The sequence below is a fragment of the Peromyscus leucopus genome, chromosome 2 (genome assembly GCF_004664715.2).
Source record: "Peromyscus leucopus breed LL Stock chromosome 2, UCI_PerLeu_2.1, whole genome shotgun sequence".
NCBI lineage: Eukaryota > Metazoa > Chordata > Mammalia > Rodentia > Cricetidae > Peromyscus > Peromyscus leucopus.
The window spans coordinates 105,296,103-105,318,034 of NC_051064.1; the positions used below are offsets into that span (position 1 = coordinate 105,296,103).

At 40.2% G+C, this 21,932-nt stretch overlaps 1 protein-coding gene across 3 annotated transcripts in view; it reads left to right on the top strand.

Annotated features, from left to right (window-relative positions):
* The window catches only part of Pde4b (phosphodiesterase 4B), a 558,016-nt gene that overhangs the window by 221,591 nt on the left and 314,493 nt on the right, over window positions 1–21,932 (top strand). The window lies entirely within an intron of this gene.

Below are 21,932 nucleotides of genomic sequence, written 5' to 3' on the forward strand. Positions count from 1 at the left end.
AGGTTATGCAGGGGGCTGATATTTCCAGAGGGGAAGAGAGAGAGAGAGAAAGGTGTGTGCTGACGGAAAAATGGCAGAGAGAATTGCTATGTTGGTTGCTTAGAAGATGGAGGAAGATGGCTATTAACTGCCATCTAGACATGGAAAAAGCAGGAGGACACTTTTACTCATGATAGTGTGTTAGCGTTCTTTAGAGGAATAGAACTTATAGAATGAATCTATATATAGAGAAAGGGGATGGCTTACAGAATGTAGTCCAACCAGTCAGTCCAACCAAGGCTGTCTACCAAAAGAAGCTCCAAGAATCCAGTAGTTGTTCATTCCAAGAGGCTGGATGTCTCAGCTGGTTTTCAGTACACAGCAGAATCCTGAAGAAGTAGGCTTAATGCCAGTGAAGGGATGGACTTGCCTGCAAATTACAGAGCAAGCAGGCAAAGAGCAAAAACTTCTTTCTTCCATGCCCTTTATACAGACTACCACCAGAAGGTGTGGCCCATATTAAAGGTAGATATTTCCCACCTCAAAAGATCTGACAGAGAAACCCTGTCTCGAAAAACCAAAAACAAAACAACAACAACAACAACAACAAAAAAGATCTGGATTAAAGGTGGATCCTCCCAACTCAAAAGATCCCAACTAAAAAGTTGGTCTTCCCACTTCAAATCATTTAATTAAGAAAAAAATACCTCAGCAGGGGGTCAGTGGTGGTGCAAACCTTTAATCCCAGGACTCAGGAGGCAGAGGCAGGCAGATCTCTGTGAGTCTGAGGACAATCTGGGCTACAGAGAGAAACCCTGTCTTGAAAAAACAAAAGAAAAAAAGGAAAAAGGTCCCTCACAGGTGCATCCAGCCACTTGAGTTTTAGGTAATTTCAGATGTGGTCAAGTTGAAAAACAAGAATAGCATCTAGATAGATAGATAGATAGATAGATAGATAGATAGATAGATAGATAGACAGATAGATATATAGAGAGAGATAGAGTGATAGAGACATAAATTGTGATAGATAAATCAACTTTATTACTGAGATATAGGAAATAATGACTAACACATCCTCAACCCTGAAGCCTGTGAGTAGGATACTTTACTCTGAAGAAGGGATTTAGCATGTGGACCCAAATACTGGTTGTTTCTCCTGGGTTAGCCTAGTGTGTCCAGTCTTATCATAAGTATTTAAAAGTGGAGAACCTCCCCTGAATGTAATGAGAGAAGTTTCATTATAGAACACATTCAGTGTTGTTGACTTTAAAGATGGAAGAAGGCAGTCACAATCAATGTTTTCTCTCATCTGTAGTTCCTAGATTTTATGTAGCCACATGAAATCATGTATGTGTAGATTAGATTTGGAATTTAAATTGTCTAGGGGGATCAAAGAAACCAGTGGTAAGAGGAGAGGTAAGAAGAGAAGGGGAGGGTGATAGAGGAAAGGGAAATATCCTCAACTACAGTATGAACCTGTAAGAATGCTGAAGTTTAAGAAATTTTAAAAATTGAGGCAGTATCTACGCAGATTCATTAATACTTAAGGGAAAATGCTTTGCCAATGACACATCAGTCAGGGGACTAATTTTTAGAATATAAAAAATAACTACAAAAAATACACACTCCCCTCCCCCAACATCATCTAGTCAATAAATTGGGAGGCCCTAGAGATGCAGCAACTGGTAAATAGACAAAACGGGAAAAGACAGAAATGGATTCTCTCCAAGGCTCCAGGAAGAAAACAGTTGTGTTGACACTTTAATTTTTGTCCAGTGAAACCTGTATCAGATTTATGACGCTCTAGATCTGTAAGAAAATAACTTCCTGTTGTTTTAACCATTACATCTGAGTTGATCTGTTACAGTAGCAATCAAAACATATGGGAACAGTGTTTAATTTTATGAGACATCCAGAATAAATAGGTTGTTTTTTTTGTTTGTTTGTTTGTTTGTTTTTATGAGACAGTGTTTCTCTACATAGCTTTGGAGTCTTTCCTGGAACTCACTTGGTAGCCCAGGCTGGCCTTGAACTCACAGAGATCCGCCTGCCCCTTTTCCCCTCCCCCTAGTGCTGGGATTAAAGGCATGTGTACTGACTGGCTAATAAATATGTTTTTTGTTGTTCTGAATTCACATGTGTTCAGCTCCTGAGTAATTGGTAATAATTAATACTTAAATCACCCTCCCCTACCCAAATGCTTTCATGTACAGAGCCCTCAGCTTACTGTGCCACGGGCTGACCTGGAACTTGGATCCTTATTCAGTAGATAGCTGTCTAGTGTGTGGGTTTTACTGGAAATTCGTTGAATGTTGGAGATACTGCAAAGAATAGGAGACATGTCCAACCCTGACTATGTTGTCACAGGGCAGTCCTGGTTCATTCTGCCAGATTCCCCCTTTTAGTGGGATATTTGGTGGGCAGGTGGGCACAGGGACCCCTTCTTCCATCCTTCCCACCCAACACCACTCCAGCACATCTATCACAAACACATTTTCAGGAGCAAAAGCCTTTCTGAAACTAATACATACATCCTTGAATGTTTTAGCATCTCCACATATAACATGGATTTTTTTTTCTTTTTTGGCTTTCTTACATTGCTTTTAAGATACTACTTATAGTAGAACCCTGTAGAATTTAAAACATTTTCTGGCCAAAATGGCAGTGAGCAAGGAAAAAAAACCCAAATAGAATTCCAAGTCTAGACACACACTTGGAATCCAATCCTGACTTCAGAAACAGTTTTAAGTGAGTTGTTCTGTGAAAATTAAATCATAAATGACAGCTCTGCCAAGATTGATTCTTTCACTACTATAGCATGCTTCCTGAATGTCAACAGTGCTTGTTTGATTCAGAGGGGACCACAGCCAGCAAATTATATCTGTGGTTTTCAGTCTGGCTTCATTTGTCACAGGGTTTGGAGGCTTCAGGATTAAATATTGCAGGGTTAATGGGCATATTCTTTTTCCAGTGTTTTTTTTTTTCTTCTGCTGACCCTGAATGCATTATACAAAAGGCATGGGCAGGAAGAAAAACAGATGGAATCAAATCTCAAGGAGTGTTTACTTTCTATCAAATTGATCCTTTTATTTCAAATATATATTACAATATAATGAAACACAATACAATATAATATAATACAATAAATATTTTTTTAAAGTACATTCAAAAGAAGTGGCACTGCCAACATGTCTTCTAATGTGGTTGCCACCAGACACCTCTGTGAGGATGGAGTACTTAGAATGCAGCTTGCTCAAACTGGATGTGCAGGAAGAAAAATGCTGGGTGCTACAGATGTACAACAGATGTAATATAGCTGGATGCTATATTAGCACAAAGGAAGAAAGGTCTTAGGAGGGCATGGTGGTACATCCCTTTACATCTAGTCCTCAGGAGGCAGAGGCACGTGGATCTCTGTGAATTCAAGGTCAGCCTGGTCTATGTATTGAGTTCCAGGCCAGCCAAGGTGATAGAGTGAAACCCTGACACAAGAACAAGTTAAAAAAAAAAAGATCTGAACAATGTCTCATGATATATTTTATATTGCATGCTTATTAAAATAAAAATATTTTAAATGTATTTACCACATAAGATGTATTCTTAAGATAATTTTCTTCACTACTTTTGTCTTAATAAGGCCACTAGGAGATTTGCAGTTATTTAATTGCTTTCATCCCTGGGGCAGTGCAGCTTCCTAGATGATTAAGTTGGCCCTTATGTTGTAGGAGAATATATAAAAAACTGTCTGAGGTTGCTTACAAACCAGATACAAGTTTGCAAGTTTGTGTCTTTGTGAAGCCACTCCATCCTGGTCCTTCCTTTCCTGCATTTCTTTCAAGGAGAGAATAATATGGGTCACAGATAGCAAGAACAAGAGGAGAACATCACTGTATACCATCAAAGGAAGTGAACAAATTTGACAAAGAGGGATGGGAAGCACATCCTGTCAGCAGTAACTCGGTTCTTTGTCCTTTTTATCAGGAATGTCTCCTTTGTAAATGAGACAGCATTTTTACCTCCAGATGAAGATGAAATTTGATCTTTCATGAGTAAAAAGAAGAATTCTCAGGAATATGAGAATGACAGAATTTAACCTTATCCAAGTGAAGAAGGAAAACTGGGTAGGGTGGATCACATATCCCAACTCTGCCCTGTCTTTGGACTTGACAATGACCAGAGTTAGTGGGTGTTGTAGAATTTATCACTGTGTTACAACACTGTCCATGAAGCATGGAGAAGTGGTTGTGTCAGTGCTTTGTTCTTGAAGGTGAGTTCAGACTCTACTCTTACTAAGTGTAAGACTTTCTAGTTTCAGTCCTTCAGAGATGGTTCAATGGTAAAGAGCACTTGCTACTCTTCTAGAGGACCCAAGTTCCCGTTTCAATACCCATGTTGGATGGCTCACATCCACCTGTAACTCAGTTCCAGACGATTTGGTGCTCCCTTCTGGCCTGTGTATACACTGCCCCCTCTCCAGCACACACACACACACACACACACACACACACACACACACACACACACACAAAGTCTTTTAAAATTTCTTCTTAGATTTATTGTATGTTTGCTGGCTTATATGAATGTGTACTACATGCATGCCTTGTTCCCACAGAGGTCAAAGAGGGCTTCTGGAAATGGAGATCTGAATGGTTGTGAATCACTGTACGGGTACTGAGAATGGGTCCCAGGCCCTGTGCATGAATAAAGAGTGTTCTTAACCACTGAGCAATTTCTTCAGCCCTAAAACAAATCCTAAAAAGGAATGTATTAGGACTTACTGATAGCCAGGAGGTGATGGCACATGCCTTTAACTCCAGCACTCGGGAGGCAGAGCCAGGCTGATCTCTGTGAGTTTAAGGCCTGCCTGGTCTACAGAGTGAGATCCAGGACAGCCAAGACTACACAGAGAAACCCCATCTCAAAAACAAACAAACAAACAAACAAACAAGCAAAAAGGACTTACTAGTTTCATGCAGAACAGGCTGTGGACAGACAGACAGATAGACCACGTGAAAGATGGATATGGATAGAGAGTTGGCTCATATTTTTACCTCTTCACCTGATTGTAAGTTTTTTTTTTCTTTTGTTCCAAAGAGCAAGATGATGTAGTGTAGAACTGGTACAAGTTAGTATCACCATCTGATTGTATGAATTGTACTATTTCACCCAAGCTGATATGTGAAAGGGAAGCATGACCGAGTGTTAGCAAAAAAGAATAAGCGTTGCAGTACCCTTTGCTGCTTCCACCTTAGAAGTTCTTAATTAGCTCCAGCTTGAGAGGGACACAATTATGAGGTTCATATGGAAGCAATTTAAAAGTGATGATACTTCATTCCCCAAATGGGCCTTCACTTGTTTAGAAGCAGAGCGGGGAGGTTGCTTATTCATCTAGTTTTGCAAAATGCTGAATATTTTGGCATTTTAGCATTTGGTAATTATTAATATTCTATGCCCTAAGCCATGGAAGAGGGATAAATTTTGTCCAAGCTTACAAATCTAATCACTATAAAACTTTCATTAAAATAAAAAGGAGATATTCTCTATATTTTTTTTAAAAAGCAAAATACAACTTTTCTACTTTACAGATAAAATTCTACATGCTAATCATGGACACTGTAGAAGCTAATGTTCTGACCTGAAAGTGTCACTCGACCCGTTAGCATCTTAGAGAGCTTACTAGAATGACATCGAAGTACGCTAGAAGAGACAGTTTGGGGTTCTAGAGAATTCTCTTCCAAGCACTGAAAACATTCTCAGATGGCCGGGGAAATGCTACCTGTCCTGCATCACCTGATATGGATTAGGAAGAAGTAATGTTTGCGAAAGGGGGAATTCTTTCAGGTTTCCCACAGAGATGACAGTGAAATCAGTGGCTTGGAAGTTTTGTCTGCTGTGTCAGGAAGGGTTCAACAGAGAGCTGACAATGGTCTATACTGTACCTTTAGACTGGGCTTTCAGTCTTATGTAGAAAATCGGTTAGTGTATTAGACAACCCCACTTTCAGTGCTTTGGGCAAGTAATCACACACTTGTGCCTAAGCAGGGTGCTTCAGTGCCTCTTCAATTACCCATCACAAGCCTGAATGGCATGCACTTGGGCATTTGTTTAAAACTGTTTGTATTATAATCATGCACTATAATTTGTGGATATATACATAATTCATTGCGATCTCTTTACAACCCTTTCTGGGACAGTGAAGAACGTGTTTATCAGTAGGATTCTCATAGTCCAGAAGAGTCTTTTGCTGAGAAATGAATATAGAGAAAAGGCTGTCCCCATCCCAGGAGCTGGTCATCCTGTTGGGGCTGCTTATCTTCTGACCTTATTAAGACATTGATAAGTCAACATCTTGTAATGTTTATTTGTGCACAGGTGCTTCAAGTAGATACCATTCATTTTTGCACCCTAATGGTTTTGTGTGTAATGAGTGTTTGGAAGATAGCAAATTAAAATGGTCACAAAACTGTGAAAAATGTGTCTAGTTTCTTAATGGGAATGACAAAATGTTAGTCCAAGAAGAGAGGCTGGACAACATCTTTTTAGGTGGTTCTAAACTCTTGGAATACTTTGGAATCTCTTAAAGATTGGAAATATTATATTAGTTTCTGGACCCCATACTTGGGGATTCTGATACAGGTGGTTGAAGGGACGAGCGTTGGTATTTTTTGTAACTCTCTATGAAGCCATTTTTCTTTATCATAATTCTTAGGTTGGTAGCATATTCTCAAAAGCTCTAAAGCTCAGTGTCTACAAAGCTGTCTAAATACTGCACTGATATCCTGGTCCTTGTTTGTAAACAGGTTGGCCATGGTTGGTTGCCTATAGACTCACAATCTAATTGCTGGCAGGTTTTCTAAATCACCTTTTTTTTTTTTTTTTTTTGGTTGTTTGAGACAGGGTTTCTCTATGTAGCCCTGGCTGTCCTGGAACTCACTCTGTAGGCCAGGGTAACTACAAACTTGAACTCAGAGATCTGCCTTCCTCTGTCTCCTGAGTGCTGGGATTAAAAGCATGCACTGCCACCACCACCACCAGGCCACTCTTTCCACTATTACAATAAGTTGCTCTCTTAGAAACCAATGCCATGACCTGCCTTCTGCCTCCTTTGGCATTCACCTTAACATTCTACCCATTCATTCATCAGTAGGTACCCCAGTCATTGTTTTCCAAACCATGATTTAAGAAACAATCATTTTGAAATTGTAGAATTGTGACTCTAGTAATGCCAAGCTAAGAGAAAATACAGAATTGGGATGTGACCAAAGCAGAGAAGTCTGGGTGCTGTATTCTTTTTTTTTTTTTGTGGGGGGAGACATAGAGTAACATTGATAGGACTGACAGACTGAAGAACAGATTCCATCAAAGTCCAGTTTAGTGAACCAATCCATTCATTGGGGTTGCTGACAATGGGGGAGGGGCTACTTGTAGGATCATGGGTGACTCAAAGACAGCTGGAGCACTGAAAACTCTCATCCCTCGCTCAGGCTCTGACTCATGAAAGCTTCACCACAGCAGCGTCCCAGTCTCCAGTCAACTCTCGTTTCCTGTTCTCTAGCACCCACCCCATGACCACATGCAGCTGGACAGGAGGGAGTGACATCTCGGAGGAGGGTTCAGTGACCCTCTCCCCACTCCTAGGAGGGACTCTGAGCATTATTAATTGCCATTGCCTTAAAGCTAGCAATCACTACCACTCTCTGCACATTTGTTGGTCACAATTGTTGATTACTGTTTGCCATAGGTCACCATGGCAACTCTGCTTTTCGAGAATATACGACTGTGCTGCATCCAGAAGAAGTAACTCCACTATACCACTGGGAAAGGCTTCACCTAAAGAAAAGGGTGAGCAGGAGACACCTGAGCCAAGAGTGAAAGAGAAAACTATTTCTTACACGGGGTGATAGAGAGTCCCTTAGAATAATGTGCTGTTCAACGGACACAAGATGATTACACAACTGGTCAAAATTTAACTGCATATCAAGGACTGGGTCATGTACCGAAGGAACTCAATTTGTAATCTAGCAAATATAATGAGTTAAAGTCACCTCTTGCAAACCTGGGAAATTAGCTCAGAGAAAACTCAGTCCTTGATTTTGATTAAACTCTTAATTGGTCAGGAGTGATATTTTTCTAAAAGATCTTGGAATCAGAATGCTATGAAAACTTAATGAAAATAAATGGCTTCCAGTGTTTCTGATAGGGACAGTTTCAAGTTATCTTTAACAGATACTGAGTTATAAGATCCAGTGTTTGGGGTGATGCAAATAGTATATTGAGTTTGTTTAATCCAGATCAAACCCATAGCATATGCTATTACTCAGAATTTTTTTGCAATAAAAGAAATCACTTTTTTCCTTTGTGAATTCAGAATGATTTATGAGACTGGAGTTCTGCTCAAAAATGGTTATTAAAATAATCAGTTGGATAGCAGATACATGAGTGAATGTCAGTAAATACGTTAAAAACTCTTGCTCTCATAGGGAAGTTGCTACAGATGAAGCAAATGTTAAAATCACGAGTTCTGTCTTGACCTGTTACATACTCAGTATACATATTCAGTATGTATACAAAGAATGTCAGGAGAATGTTGCTCCCATGTGGAGTAAAAAAAAAAATCTAGGATCAGAGCAAAGTCTTCCTGCATCAGAGCAAGGCATTTAGAGAAAATGAGACTTTAATTTTGAAGAATTCAAATGATTTAAGCTGAGTTCTAAAAGTCTGGAGTGCAGAGCATGTGACCTGCATGACCTATAACTTTCACCTGATGTTTGCTTGCTTAGTTTTCACTTGTCTGTTTGAGGCAGGTGTTGCCATGTAACCTAGGCATGTGCCAGGCAACCTAGGCATGTGCCAGACTCATCACATCCCCCTGTCCTGTCCCCACATCCCCAAATGATGGAATTACAGGCATGTACACCTGGCTTCTGGCTTTTTTTTTTTTTTTTTGAAAGTGACAGTCTAGGAGCATCTGGCGTCTGTTTCCTGAGCCGTGGCTGTGACCTTGCACTTCCTGAGGCACTAAGTTGTCTTTGTACTACAGAGTCTCCTGGTGTCTTCCTAACTCAGAAAAAGTTGAGTCTTTAGAAAAATGATTTAAGATCTTAACCCAGAAGGTCCACTCACTCAGCCTTAGGCATGAAGGAAGGGCTCGCCCAGGCGTTCGTTAGCAAACCTGCTCACCCCTCCAGCAGTCCTCAGGGGGCAGTCTTCACTTCTTTCCTTGCCTTTGCCCTGGGTATCACTGCATCAGCTAGGTATTTGGCCCCCGAGGTCCCAGAAGGCCTCCGGCTGTGGTTGTACTACCTAAAATACTGCTACGGATACATTATTATTTTCAAGTCCTTCAGAGACTTAGTTTGTATCAAAACTAGAACAGTTCCTTACCCATACCCCCCAAAAAAAGAAAAAAAACCAGCACTGAGCCAAACAATGAGATTTTTTTTCCTTTCTGAAATGTACATTTCTGAAATTTCAAAATAGGAAATTTCTAAATGTGTTTAAACAAATGTACTATAAATATCCAACTCAGAAGCCTTCGTAGATGACGCTCTTACATAAATCATTCTAGTTTATTTTGCCAGAGTTTCCTGAAATGACAAAGTCTTTTACTCTTTAGTTAGCATTTGGGAACAATGAGAATTGACCATGGTCCTCTGCTTCACTAAAACCTGAGTCTGTGTTTTTCTCCTGAGAGTAATGAGAACTTACGGACAAAAACCGAGTTCTAATCAAACAGAATTAGATTTCCAAGCGTATGTTTACTCTGCATTTCTGCTTTCACTTAAAATGATTTCCCAGCTTTTTTCGGTGAGAGACCCAGCTAAAACTGAACTCACCCCACCTGGTGCTAAGGAAGCGAGGCTGATGAAGAAGGGGCTTACAGGTGTGGTTAGTGTATCAGATGAAGCCACACTTGGTGAGACACCAATCAACCAACAGTGGGAAGGGAAGAGGCCGGTCTGAAGAGACACAAAGTAAACCAGCATTACTGAGAATGAGCTAAAGCCAAGCAGATAGGCCACCCACTGAGCTGTGCAAATCGAAGGCCATGGATGCACACAAAATAAAGGGAGGTGGATTATAGGAAAGCAAGCCCCAGCAAGCCCAGAGCCTAGGAGTCACAAGGGCCTGTTAGGGTTTCTAGAAAAGAAACTGAAAAAAAAAAAAATCTCTGGACAAACACGTAGCCTCTGATTTGGGCAGAAACACTGAAGAGATGCAGTGTATTTAGAGAATAAACCAGACTATTGATTGGCAGTGTTCTCACTGGCTCAATTCCTCCTGCATTACTGTTTTTTACACTTTGAAATCTACTGTTTTCCTGTACCTGTGTGGGACCATAGAAACCATATACTCCCAGCATGTTATTGACTTGTTGGATTCTGCCCTCTGCTCACCTATTCTTATTAGAATGTCACACCGTATATTTAATTAAGTGTGAACTCATACCTATGAGTTGCATTTACTAAGAATTACTCTGGGACTGTAGGGATGGTTCAGCAGGTAAGAGGTGACTGCTGCCAAGGCTAGGGACCTCAGTTCTGTCCACGGGACTCACATGGGGAAAGGGAACTGATTCCTGCAAGCTGTCTTCTGACTGCCACATGGGAGCAGTGGTACATGTGTGCCTACACCAATGCATACATCATACACTTACCCCCCCCACCTCCCAGGAGCAGTGGTACATGAGTGCCTACACCAATGCATACATCATACACTTACCCCCCCACCCCCCAGGAGCAGTGGTACATGTGTGCCTACACCAATGCATACATCATACACTTACCCCCCCCCAGGAGCAGTGGTACATGTGTGCCTACACTAATGCATACATCATACACTGACACCTCCCACCCCAGGAGCAGTGGTACATATGTGCCTACACCAATGCATACATCATACACTTACCCCCCCCCACCCCCCAGGAGCAGTGGTACATGTGTGCCTACACTAATGCATACATCATACACTGACACCTCCCACCCCAGGAGCAGTGGTACATGTGTGCCTACACCAATGCATACATCATACACTTACACCTCCCCCCACAGGAGCAGTGGTACATGTGTGCCTATACCAATGAATACATCATACACTTACCCACCCAACCCCATACACACATAATAAATAAATGCAACAAGAAAGGAAGTTGTCTCTGGATACTGCATTTCTTCAGTGTTTCTGCCCAAATCAGAGGCTAAGTATTTGTCCAGAGATTTTATTTTTTTTGTAAGTTTCTTTTCTAGAAACCCTAATTTTGTTTTTTTCCATTTTACAACTATATAATATAAATTTGAGAATATACTGAACATTTTGATTACTTCACTTTTTCTTTTTTAAAAAATCTGTTCTTGGCTGGGTAGTGGTGCACATCTTTAATCCCAGCACTCAGGAGGCAGAGGCAGGCAGATCTTTGTGAGTTTGAGGCAGGTCTGGTCTACAGCGTGAGTTCTAGGAAAGGCACAAAGCTACACAGAGAACCCTGTCTTGAGAAACCAATAAAAGAATTTATTCTTTGAGAATTTCATGTAGTATATTTATCATATTCTTTCTCATCCCCAAACCCTCCAAGGGCCTCCCTCCCTGTCCATACCCACCCAACTCTATATTCTTTTTCTTGCTCTTAGAAACAAAAATAAAATACAAAAGCCACTAAAAGCCTGAGTCTGTTTTGTGTTGGCTAATTACTTCTGAGTTAGCCTGCCCTAAACGATGGCTGATCCACCCAGTGGCTCCAGTGAGACAAAGTCTTTTCTCTCTCCTAGCCATTTTGGTTATTTTAAATGATAAATGTGCAATTATCTGGAATTTTACTATTAGTATCTAAAACATTCTTATGTCCTGCTTTAAGGTTAAAGTTCAGCAATAGCGAAGAAGTCTATTTACAGATAATAATCTTTGGAGACTTTAAGGAAATCTCAGAGTCTCATTAGGAGAAACAAAAGCAGAGTTTTAAACCTATTTGTTCTTAGTTTACATCAGTGCTCCTCATCCATGGAACAATAGATTTATTTAGAGCAGTTCTTCTCAACCTGTGGGCCATGACTCCTTTGGGGGGGTCACATATCAGATATCCTGGACACCAGACATTTACATTACTACTCATAACAGTAGCAAAATGACAATTATGAAGCAGCAATGAAAATAATTATGTGGTTAGGGGTGGGGAATCACCATAACATGAGGACCTGCTTTAAAGGGTCACATTATTTGGAAGGTTGAGACCCACTGTATTAGAGGCTGTTATCATTTATCCCTGAATGCAAGTTGCCATTTATCTTATGCAGCATCCTGGTTCTAGAGGCATTAAAATGTGAGAAAACTGTCTGTCTGTCTTCGAATGAGAAACATATGGAAATGGTCATATGGAAATTGTGCAGGTATTTAGGAAAACATATGACTGGAAACTAGCTTATCTTCTAAGGGTCAAAACCAAAGAGAAGAAAAATCAAACCAGATTGTCTGGGCCCTCATAATGACTTCTGTACACTGTTCTTCCTTTTTCAATTAGTCTCTTTTGCCTTGAAGCCTGGAACTTCTCTGCTATTCTCCGTAGTGTGCTTACAGAATTATTTAGTGATCTAATCTAACCTCTTTTACAGGAATCAAAAAGAAGTGCTGACCCTGTCCTGGTCACCTAGTTGGTCAGGAGCAGAGTGACAATTGCATCCATTCCCAGGCTCTTAGGCCTGTGTTCTGTCCATTGCTCAAGGAAAGGTTTGAACTGGGAGGAGTGGAGGGAGGGGAAGCCGTGGTGGGGATGCATTGTATGAGAGAAGAGTAAGGAAAAAGAAGAAAGAAGAAGAAAGCAAAGGTGTTAAGAAATTAGTGAATACTATCACATTCATCTACAGTTGTATAAGGCTCATTTATTAACTCCAGTACCAATACCCACTTAAGTTTTCATGTAATTTAGTACAAAAGGGCTTCTGATATGTTTTTGTCACCTACGCGTGTCTTTACCTCCTCTGATCTTCACACAAGGAATGCTTCATTCCCTTCCTGACTTGTTAAGTGGTTGATCCTATGTTCTCTTAGGGGCCCTTGTTCTTCCTTCTAGCAACAAAAATTAGGATCAGAACTAGAAGTAGTTTGCATTATTTGTATAGCCACACACAGCGTATGTTTTTATTTGCATTTATTGTCAGTTTCTATGCTGAATGTTTTCAGACACCATGCTATTCTTGGCAGTGAGAGGAATCCGACCCTTCTCCCAGCCTCCATTAAAACTATACATCAGCCAAACATTTTTGGGTCATGTAGATACAGAGGGATTCAGAAGGGGATGTGAATTGGGGAATATTTACTTATCTGTCCTTCTGTCCTAATGAGCTCTGTCCTAACGTGCTTTGAATCTACTGTGTTTCACTGTATATTTGTCCATATTTGCTTTTGGTGTCATTGGTTATATGCAAAGAAAAGACTCCCTCCAGAGTTTTGTAAACATGCTGAGTAGTAGTTATTGTACAAATTTCCTAAGTGTTCAAAGATAAAAATAATTTTTCAACATAAGTAGGAATGATGGGACATCTTTCTATTTGGCAAACAAAGTTGATTTTGCCTTTGAATTTAACTACTACATGTTGACACTAGCTTTATTGACATGGCAATGTAGATGCAAGGCATTAACATTCAGAAAAATGTAAATTAAAATAGAAGGTTCTGGGTGGATTTGTATATTCCTCAAAAGCTGCAGAATATAAGTATTCATGGAAGTGCCATCCGACTTTCTTCATTCTAAAAAGTTACTGTTTCATGCCAACTTTTGGTTTTCAATGCTTTTATATTGCATTTCTTGTTCTTTCTTCCCAGATAACCTACCGAAGGCAGGGTAACACATGAAGTTATTAGGTGTGTGTGTGTGTGTGTGTGTGTGTGTGTGTGTGTGTGTGTATTTCCTCATGAGACTTTTGTTCTTTTCTTTTTATGTTCACTTTATTCTCAAATTTGCATTATATAGTTGTAAAATAGAAACAACAATTAGGATTTCTAGAAAAGAAACTGCAAAAAAAATCTCTGGAAAAATATTTAGTTTCTGATTTGGGCAGAAACACTGAAGAGATGCAGTGTATTCAGAGACAACTACTTGTTGCATTTATTTATTTTGTGTGTGTGGGGGGGTGTGGGTAGGTATATGATGTATGCATTGGTGTAGGCATACATGTACTCATGCTCCTGTGGGTGGTGTGTGTGTGTGTGAATATGTGTATGATGTATACATTGGTGTAGGCACACATGTGCCCCTGCTCCCATGTGGCAGTCAGAAGACAGCTTGTAGGAATCAGTTTCCTTTCCCCCATGTGAGTCCTGTGGAGAGAACTGAGGTCCTCAGCCTTGGCAGCAACACATGAATTATGAGTCTTGGACCAGAGTCCTAATTATCTGTGTGTTTTCAGACATAATGTTTGACCTTCATTCTTATGTGTGGAGTAGAGAGAATAATAAAAAACTCCACAAGATTATTCTGAACATTTAGCAAGATTTTTTTTTTGGTTCAATATACAATGTGAGATCTATTTTTATGTAGTGAAATTGACACAGGAAAGCTTGGACCACTAGCTAGAGTAGGGGACATATGAGGTGCAGGAACAAGTCAGCGGCTTAGGGGGAGGGCCAGATCGGTCATTTTTCTGATTCACTGCCAAGTTAGGAGTGACCTACAACATGGAAGAGCAAGCAGTACAAAACGGAAAGGCAGACTCAACTCTGGGAAAGCTGCTCCTAGGAGGGGCACAGTGCGAGCTACCATGTTGAGAGGCTGATGGGGCTGCATCTAGGAGAGAGGAGACTTCCTTGGAGAGTCCTATGGTGACTATGAAAATTAAACAATAGCTACCACCAGCAGCCACTGAAGTAGTGATAAAGATGATGAGGTTTTGAAAGGGACAGACATACACAGACATATACAACACACACACACACACACACACACACACACACTCTTGTAATTTTTTTTTTTTTTTTTTTTTTTTTTTGGTTTTTCGAGACAGGGTTTCTCTGTGTAGCTTTGTGCCTTTCCTGGAACTCGCTTTGGAGACCAGGCTGGCCTCGAACTCACAGAGATCCGCCTGCCTCTGCCTCCCGAGTGCTGGGATTAAAGGCGTGCGCCGCCGCCGCCGCCGCCGCCGCCGCCGCCGCCGCCGCCGCCGCCGCCCCACCCACCGCCCGGCCTGTAATTTTTTTTTTTTCTGACACAAGATCTCTCTATGTGGCTATTCACTATGTAGATCAGGCTAGTCTTGAATTCTCAGAAAGCCACCTGTCTTTGATGGAATTACAGGTATAAACTACCATACCTGGCTAATGACTTCATATTTGTAGGTTTATTTTTTTAATTTTGTGTATATGTTTTGTCTGTACGTGTGTATATGCCTGGTATCCACAGAGGCCAGAAGAGGCCATTGGAACCCCAAGAACTGCAATAACAGATGATTGTGAACCACTATGTAAGTCCTAGGAATTGAGTCCAGGTCTTCTGTAAGAGAAACAAGTGCTTTTAACTACTGAGCCATCTCTCCAGCCCCCGACTTCATATTTTTAAATCCAAATCACACTCAAATTCCCCCTTAGAAGTCTAAGCTTTAGTAGTTCTGAATTTGAAATTAATCTTACAATTGAGTTAGACTCACTTTCCCCTTATTCAATTAAATTAATTTCATATTTTATAACCAACTCACATATTTGGATTGAGAAAATATAATACATGCTTTCCTATATCAATAATTAATTCACTGTGAAAAATTCCAGATAAAAATATAGAAGAATTCTTTTAATTTAAGTCTAGTTTCTAATATAAAATATACTTTACATAAAGCTATTTTAATGTAAGCTAAAAGGAGATGCTGAGTGTAAAGGGACACTGAAGAAGACTAATTCATCATAAAGAACAAAGATTCAGATGAAGTCAGACACAGACATTTCTCACTGTCTTGGTCCATCTTCTGTTATCAGTCACTAGATTGCTTTGATTTCGTGGTAGATATGGGTATGTTTGGCTGTTTTGTTAGGTATAAGTAAATTCCAGCTCAAAGTGTAGCTAAATCTCTTGAAATAAAAAGAAAATTGTGTTGCTTTTTTAAAATCCTAAATGAAGCATTTTTCGACTAGATCAGAAATTAATTAAAATTTTGAATTCTATGGACAGGTGGCAGGAAGCCTCCACCCTAATGACAAACACCAGAAGAAATGTCAGGCAATGAACATTCTCACCCAGGTGTGGTTTTTCTAGGACTAATTTTCAGGCAGGGGGATTTCTTTCTTTCTTTCTTTCTTTCTCTCTCTTTCCTTTCTTTCTTTCTTTCTTTCTTTCTTTCTTTCTTTCTTTCTTTTTTTTTTTTTTTTTTTTGGTTTTTCGAGACAGGGTTTCTCTGTGTAGCTTTGTGCCTTTCCTGGAACTCACTTGGTAGCCCAGGCTGGCCTCGAACTCACAAAGATCCGCCTGCCTCTGCCTCCCGAGTGCTGGGATTAAAGGCGTGTGCCACCACCGCCCAGCCCCAGGCAAGGGGATTTCTATTTGATGACTGATAACTCCCTGCTCCATTCTTTCTGGGTTTCTGCTAAATCAGAAAGTAAAGTTCTGGTGCCTGGTTCTAGTCAACATCTAGCACAATGCCTGTTATTGTGTCTTTGGTATCCAATTAAAGTATATTTTTCTTTGGACATCTTTCTGTTTCTTCCTGTTTAAATGATGCCACTCACAATGTTTCTCCTATTTTGAAGTACACTTTGGGACTTATTTCTGTGTGATGAAATTCTAATCAAACTTTAATGCACAACTCAAATTATCACCATCTGATTCCATTATTTCTTTTTAAAAGTTTTTTTTATTTAATTAAAATATAATTGTATCATTCCCCCCAACTCCTCCGATGCCATCACTTTACTTTCAAATTCATGGCTTCTTATTCTTTAATTATCCTTATTACACATGCATTTGAATAAACACAAATGCTACCTGCTGAGTCCATTTAATGTTGTTTGTATGTTTATTTTTTTAGAGCACATCACTTGAGATTAGATAACCATTTAGCAGGCACATCTCTGGGGTCAATGATTTTCTTGATTATTTAGTACTAATTCTTGGTACCATTTTGTCACATTTTATTTTGTTATTTGTACATTATGCTAATTCCTAGATGGTGCTTATCATTATAATTCTTTTTTCAGTAGAATTTACCCATTTATCGAGTGAACACTATACTTGTACATGAACAGTATGGATGGCTTAAACTTCATGCTCTCCAAAAATTCAAGTCTGGGTTGAATGTGGTAGTTTATACTTGTAATCCCAATACTTGGGATAGAAGCCAGCCTAGGCTACACAGTAAGTTTCAGGTTTCTAGGACATCCTGGGCTATTTAGCAAGATGTAGTCTCAAAAACAAGCAAACAAATTCATAAAAAGAAAATAATAAAAGTCTAGTGAGGAAATACACTGCACACGCCTCTCTAAAATGGAATGGAATATGGAAATTAGAATTTCCTCCCTTGAAATTTGGATTTTGTGTGTGTGTGTGTGTGTGTGTGTGTGTGTGTGTGTGTGTGTGGTTTTTCGAGACAGGGTTTCTCTGTGTAGCTTTGTGCCTTTCCTGGAACTCGCTTTGGAGACCAGGCTGGCCTCAAACTCACAGAGATCTGCCTGGCTCTGCCTCCAGAGTGCTGGGATAAAGGAGTGTGCCACCACCGCCCAGCAGGATTTTTTTTTTTTTTTTTAAAGAATATTCTCAGTTTCAGCCCTAGCTCCTTGCCCATCCCACAGTGCTGGAGGCGGAGCCAGCCTGGGGCCCACAGCTAAATCTCTGTATGTTTCCTGGCTTCCATTCATAAATTGTATGGCTGCTGTGGGAACAGCAGAGAGCAAATAAAAACCAACTGTCCCCACAATTTAGGCTAAAGCTAGAAATAAATCCACTTCCTATATTTCATGTCATTTTTTTCTCAACATGGGGAAGGCAGCTCTGTCCCTTTGGCTTCAGGCTCTGGTCATGAAGGTACTGTCATTGATATAAAGTGGAGTTCCATGGAGTATAGGATGATGACATTGAAGTGCGTTGATGTTAGGTAACTGAAAAACCTGGATCAGGAAAGAAAAAGAATTCTAGGAGGCAATGAAATATACTATTTAATTTTCATTGTCAGCTTGACTCAATTTAGAGTCGGATCATCCAAGAGACTGTGAGGCACACTGAGATGCACCCTTGAGAGAGTTTCCAGGGAAGAGTAGCTAAGAGTGACAGGTGGACCCCTGTACACGTAGGCAGACCCCATGGGAGGGGACTGGAGGAAGTAGGAAGAGGAAAGAAGAATGCCGCCCAAACACAGGGCAGCCCCAGTTCTCTGCTCCTTGTTTGCCATGATGAGAGCTGCCATGTACCCTCTGCTGTCAAGAGGGACTGAAGGCTGAGAAACCACGAGCCAAAATCAACCTGGCATCCCACAAACTGTCGGGGGAGGTGGGGAAGTTGGCCACGAGAGAACATTTTCCTCTTTTGGGGTATTATTTCCTATATGTGTGATTATTAAGAACCAGACTTAGATGGCCAACACAAAACAAATTCAATGCAATTTTTGGAGTTTTATTTTTTAAACCTTATAGGTCTTTTGCTTATAGTTATGGTTTTTGATTTTGTTTTTATGGGATTTGTCTGTGTGTGAACGTGTGTGCCTCTTCTTCCCTGTGTTTCTGGTATTTTTTTCCTTTGGTTCTTATCCTTTTCTGTTTGTTTGTTTTGCTCTATCCTGGTTTTAGTTTGTTTTAGGTAAATAAAATAAGTATAGTCTGTTTTCTAATGAGAGAGAAAGAAAGGGTGTAGGTTTAGGTGAATGGGTGGTGTAGCAGATCTGGGAGGAGTTGGGAGAAGGGAAAACCTGATCAGAATGTATTATATGAAAAAAAAAAAACCCATTTAAAAAAAGAAAGAAAAAAGAGAGAGGGCCAGGTGGCAGTGATGCACTCACTTGGGAGACAGAAGCAAGGAGATCTCTCTGAGTTCGAGGCCAGCAAGCTCCAGGACAGCCAGGGCTACACAGAGAAACCCTGCTGGGGGGAGAGGGGAGGAAGAATCAGACTCAGGGGCTTGAGAAATGGCTCAGTGGGTAGGTTAACTTGTTTCTTTTCCAAGGGACCTAAGTTTGTTCCCTAGCACACACACAAGGTAGGTTCTGAGCACCTATGACTCTGGCTTCCGAGGATCCCACATCTTCTGACTCATCTGACAATTGCACTTTTGTATCCATACACATAATTAAAAATAAAATAGAATACTTAAAAACAAAAACTAGATTTGCTCCCTTTTTACCCTAAAACTCTATGATACTTATTCTGTGCCATCTTATATTTATACTTGTGTGTGTGTGTGTGTGTGTGTGTGTGTGTGTGTGTGTGTGTGTGTGTGTGTGTTTGGGTGCTTGTGTGTACTGTGGGTTTGTGTGTGTGTGTGTGTGTTTGTTTTGTTTTGTTTTTTGAGTTTTGTTGTTGTTGTTTGATAGGGTTTCTCTGTGTGGCTTTGAAGCCCATCCTGGAACTTACTCTGTAGACCAGGCTGGCCTCAAACTCACAGAGATCTGCCTGCCTCTGCCTCCAGAGTGCTGGGATTAAGCACACTGTGTGTTTTTAATGTTGGTTTGTACAGTGAAAGATAAGTCTACATATTTCACAACTACACATTTATTGCCCTTAATAGTACCATTCTATGTTTCTATATGACTGCCAAAATAAATAGATAAATTGATAAACTTAAAAGTTGAAACACTGTGTTTCTACAGACTCATTATTTTAAGTGATCTGTCTCATGTGTGTACAATACAACATGATTGTTAGTCCCTCTGGATACAGCTGCCTCCACCTACCCCTAATCAAGTCTGCAGGAGTCGATTCAGTGCTGAGAAATGGGAGTGGGGTTCAGTCTGTTAGTTGAGACACATGAGTACTCTTGTTGCTATGATTTTAGAGTCTATAACTACACAGAGGGAACACTCTAAGGGTGGAGGAGACAGCCCTGTAAGCTGGAGTGGAGAAAAATGGATTTGGTGGTCTTCAAGAGAATGGCAAAGAGACAAAGGGAAAGAGTGGGAATCTGTTGGTGTTAATAAAGCATTTGAAAATAGCCCCCAAGTGTGCTGGGTACTCTAAGTTCATCTTGGCCAAGAAAGTCTAAATTTTTGTTTCTACCTGTGGGGATGGTGGATATTTAAGGTAGGGAGAATATGAACAGATTCACATTCCTATAGAAACAATTTTCATAAAGTATTGATCAGCAAATAAACTAGAAGATGGGAAACAAAAAGTGATTGTTGTCATGGAAACATAGACATTCAGAGTCATGCTTTCAAAGAGATACCTTCTTGAATGAAGAATTCAAAGTTGCAACAACCTTGTTGTACAGTAGTTTTTAATATTTCTAAAAAGTTTTAAACATTTCACACAACAATATGTTTTGCTTCTGGTTTTATATCATTTTCTAATTATAAAATTATTTTTTTAAAAACATGATGCAAGGGTGAAAACATCATGATGATGTCATTTTGTACACTTCATATATGCTATTTTTTCAAAAGGAGAAATGGAATACAAGACTCCCAAATTCCATCACTTATTCGAAACTATTTTCTCTGTCTCTGTGGCTGGATGTCTTGGGAGAAGACAACAGAAGCCAGGCTATGAGCCAGCAGGTCCCAGGCTGCAGCCTTGAAGGGACCTAAGGCACTTAGAATCACAGCTTGGTCCTAGAAGCCCTGGAACTTCTATGGAAGGTGTGAAAGGACATAAATAAAGCCACCTCACCCAGGAACATGAGTTTAAATGGCATTGCTTAAAAGTTTTGAGACTAGGGGGCAAGCCTTGGACAGGATTGATCCTTGCAAAATTGGGACTTATGGGAATGGATGGGCAGAGGCTCTGGGTGACAGGTACACATTTCGAGCAGTCTGACTGGAGTCAGAGGTTAGGCATGGAATTTCAGGACTGACAGTGCATAATGAGGCAAAACAGTTTGAGTAACAGGAAAAGATGGACATTAACACCTGCCAATATGCCTTGGGGTTAGTGGTGCTTGCTTGCTTAGGAGAGAGAGGAAAAAGGATTGGTTGCCTAGGTAGAGGCCAGTTTGGGCTGCATAAAATGATTTGTCTCCAATGTCAAAAAAAAAAAAAAAAGAATACTAGCCATTGTCACCAGAGACAGGGGTAGACTCAGGGAGGACTTTAGGGAGGATTGCTTTAGCTGGGGATTGAGGCAAACCTGGACAACATTGGACACAATTAGACAAGTCCTGGTCAAAACCAAAATAAAGCAAAACATCAACAGAAAATGAAAGAAAAAAAAGTAAAAGAAGAAAAACCACAAACCAGTCAAGTGGCACCCTCCTATAATCTTAGGCTGAGGAAGGAGGATCACAAGTTTGAGTAAATTTTTTTAAACATAACTTGATTAAATTTTTAAGGTTTTATAACATAAGTAATTTTGATTAGTTTAAAGCCACCAAAGAAATGGACTTTGCATATCTCAGAAGCTGATAGATTTAAATTTAAGTCCTGACAGTATACCTAAGAACTCAGCTTTGAAGGGTAAGATACTTTGCATTTAAATCTTTATCTGTTGCTAACTTCTTGGGCAAAAAGGTTCAGTTTCTGCATCCTCAATTCTGTCTACCAGAAAAACCTTAGTAAAACTCACCAGCTAGTACTGTAATAGGGAAGAAATGGTTCAATGTACAGTTTCCCCTCATGTTGGAATATTGGGAAATGACATACAGACCTTCAGGCTCCATTGCAAGTGTTCAGTCATCCTCTGTACTCCAAGGAGAGCCGTAAAGAGGTACATTAGGTGCTGGACTCCACACCCCAAAGGACCTGGCAAACCAAAGGATACCACCAGTGGTAATCAAGCTCTTAATGGGGCTCAAATGACAAACCACAATGGTGACTTGACCAACTATGGAGATCACAAGCCAGCTG